Source organism: Alosa sapidissima, chromosome 16 (genome assembly GCF_018492685.1).
Source record: "Alosa sapidissima isolate fAloSap1 chromosome 16, fAloSap1.pri, whole genome shotgun sequence".
Lineage (NCBI taxonomy): Eukaryota > Metazoa > Chordata > Actinopteri > Clupeiformes > Clupeidae > Alosa > Alosa sapidissima.
Genome location: NC_055972.1, coordinates 4,957,701 through 4,960,200, shown reverse-complemented (window position 1 = coordinate 4,960,200; position 2,500 = coordinate 4,957,701). Strand labels below are relative to the sequence as shown.

At 41.6% G+C, this 2,500-nt stretch overlaps 1 protein-coding gene across 2 annotated transcripts in view; it reads left to right on the top strand.

The window, feature by feature from the left end:
- The window catches only part of arhgap22 (Rho GTPase activating protein 22), a 25,436-nt gene that overhangs the window by 15,218 nt on the left and 7,718 nt on the right, over window positions 1-2,500 (top strand). The gene's annotated exons all lie outside the window — the stretch shown is intronic.

Below are 2,500 nucleotides of genomic sequence, written 5' to 3'. Positions count from 1 at the left end.
GTACATGATGACACAACTACTGGCTTAATGCTTGGTGTGTGTGTGTGTGTGTGTGTGTGTGTGTGTGTGTGTGTGTGTGTGTGTGTGTGTGTGTGTGTGTGTGTGTGAAGATATTCTCACCCCTCAACAATAAATGCTCTCAGACTCTCAGTGATCTCTGACATGTGTAGGCAGGACATGTGTGTCTGAGGTATGTGGTTTGTTTGTGTGTGTGTGTATGTGTGAATGTGTGTGTGTGTGTGAATGTGTGTGTGTTTTTAGAGAGAGACAATGTGTGTGTTTGTGTGTGTGTGAGAGAGAAAGAGAGAGAGAGACAGTAAGACAATGTATGTGAATGTGTCTGTGTGTGTGTGTTTGTGCGTTAAAAGAGAGAGAGAGAAAGAATGTCTGTGTGTGTGTGCGTGTGTGTGTGTGTGTGTGTGTGTAGTGCTAGAGACAGAGAGAATGTGTGTGTGTGTGTGTGTGTAAGAGAGAGAGAAAGAGATAGAGAGAGAATGTGTGAGTGTGTGTGTATCATATGATATGAGTGTGTGTGTGTATCATATGATATGAGTGTGTGTGGACTCCAGGCTGTTGTTGCCCAGTTGCACTGCTCCTCTCCTGGGCACCTCAGCTCAGCCATGGGCCTCTGCTGCTGCAAGAGTGTTGGGCAGCACCCCACGCCGCCCAGGGGTAAGAGAATGTCCCTCTACCTCCCTCTTCAACCCCCCCACTACCCCCCCATTCGCTCCCTACCCCCCCCCCCCCATGCCACCCCTCCCATCCGCTCCCTAACCCCCCATAACATACACTACTTCCTCAACCCCCAACTCCCCACTGTTTTCTCTGAGGTCCTTGTGCTTTGTGTGTGAATTTAAAATATTCCAAATATTATCTCCTGTATTACAACCATGATATGTCAACATGATTAATGCAGAAATTATTGGAAATGTTTAGATCATTCTGCTCTTGTTAAGTGGATTCTGTGGGCAGCAACAGCAACAAAATGGCTGTGCCATAAATTATCCACGTGTTTTTGTGAAACTAATGTCCAAGTCTGTCACATACAGTAGTCATATTAAATCACATTTTGATTTAAAAAGAAATGAAGTTGGTAGAATGTATCAAATACATTTCTCTGTAGATTAGCATATGGACATAACACATACTCTATCTGAGTAGATTAGCATATGGATATGCACAATATAATCTGAGATAGAATATAGATTAGCACACACACCAGACACACACACACATGCACGCATGCACACACACAGACACACACACACACACAAAGATGCTCTTCCTCTGCCAGGAGGAGACCAAACCACAGGTACAACATGAATATAATCTATCTCTGTAGATTGCATATGGACATACTCTCTCTCTATAGATTAGCATGGACATACTCTATCTCTATAGATTAGCATATGGACATTCTCTATCTCTATTAGCATATGGATATACTCTATCTCTATAGATTAGCATGGATATACTCTATCTCTATAGATTAGCATATGGATATACTCTATTTCTATAGATTAGCATGGACATACTCTATCTCTATTAGCATATATACATACGCTATCTCTATAGATTAGCATATGGATATACTCTATCTCTATAGATTAGCATGGACATACTCTATCTCTATAGATTAGCATATGGATATACTCTATCTCTATAGATTAGCATATGGACATAATCTATCTCTAGCCTATAGATTAGCATATGGACATACTCTATCTCTATAGATTAGCATATGGACATACTCTATCTCTATAGATTAGCAGCCGTGGCCTACTGGTTAGCGCTTCAGAGATGGAACCGGAGGGTTGCCGGTTCGAACCCCGACTAGTAGGCACGGCTGAAGTGCCCTTGAGCAAGGCACCTAACCCCTCACTGCTCCCTGAGCGCCGCTGTTGTTGTAGACAGCTCACTGCGCTGGGAATAGTGTGTGCTTCACCTCACTGTGTGTACACTGTGTGCTGAGTGTGTTTCACTAATTCACGGATTGGGATAAATGCAGAGACCAAATTTCCCTCACGGGATCAAAAGAGTATATATACTTATACATAGCATATGGACATACTTTATCTCTATTAGCATATGGACATACTCTATCTCTATAGATTAGCATGGACATACTCTATCTCTAGGTTTCCCGTTTACCAACAAAACTAGATGCGCGCAGCAATGGGGCAGAAGACGCTTGGTGGCCGTCCACAACGTTATAAACTTAACCTAAATAGTCGGCTGCTGTAAGCTACAATCGGAATTTTTTCTATACCCCTGTTGTCCCAATGATAATAACTTCTTATTTCAGGCTATATTTCAGAGTTTGCCGTTCATTTGCATTATTAATATAACATTGTATTTTGTCATTTTTGGCGAAGACATGCATTCCGTTAGGGATATTGAACATATTTAACATTCTCTAACCATCAGGATTTCGAATTGGTGCAGTTTTCAGCACAAAAACTCATTTTATTCTTTTGTTATTTTGCATTGCTCTATGCTG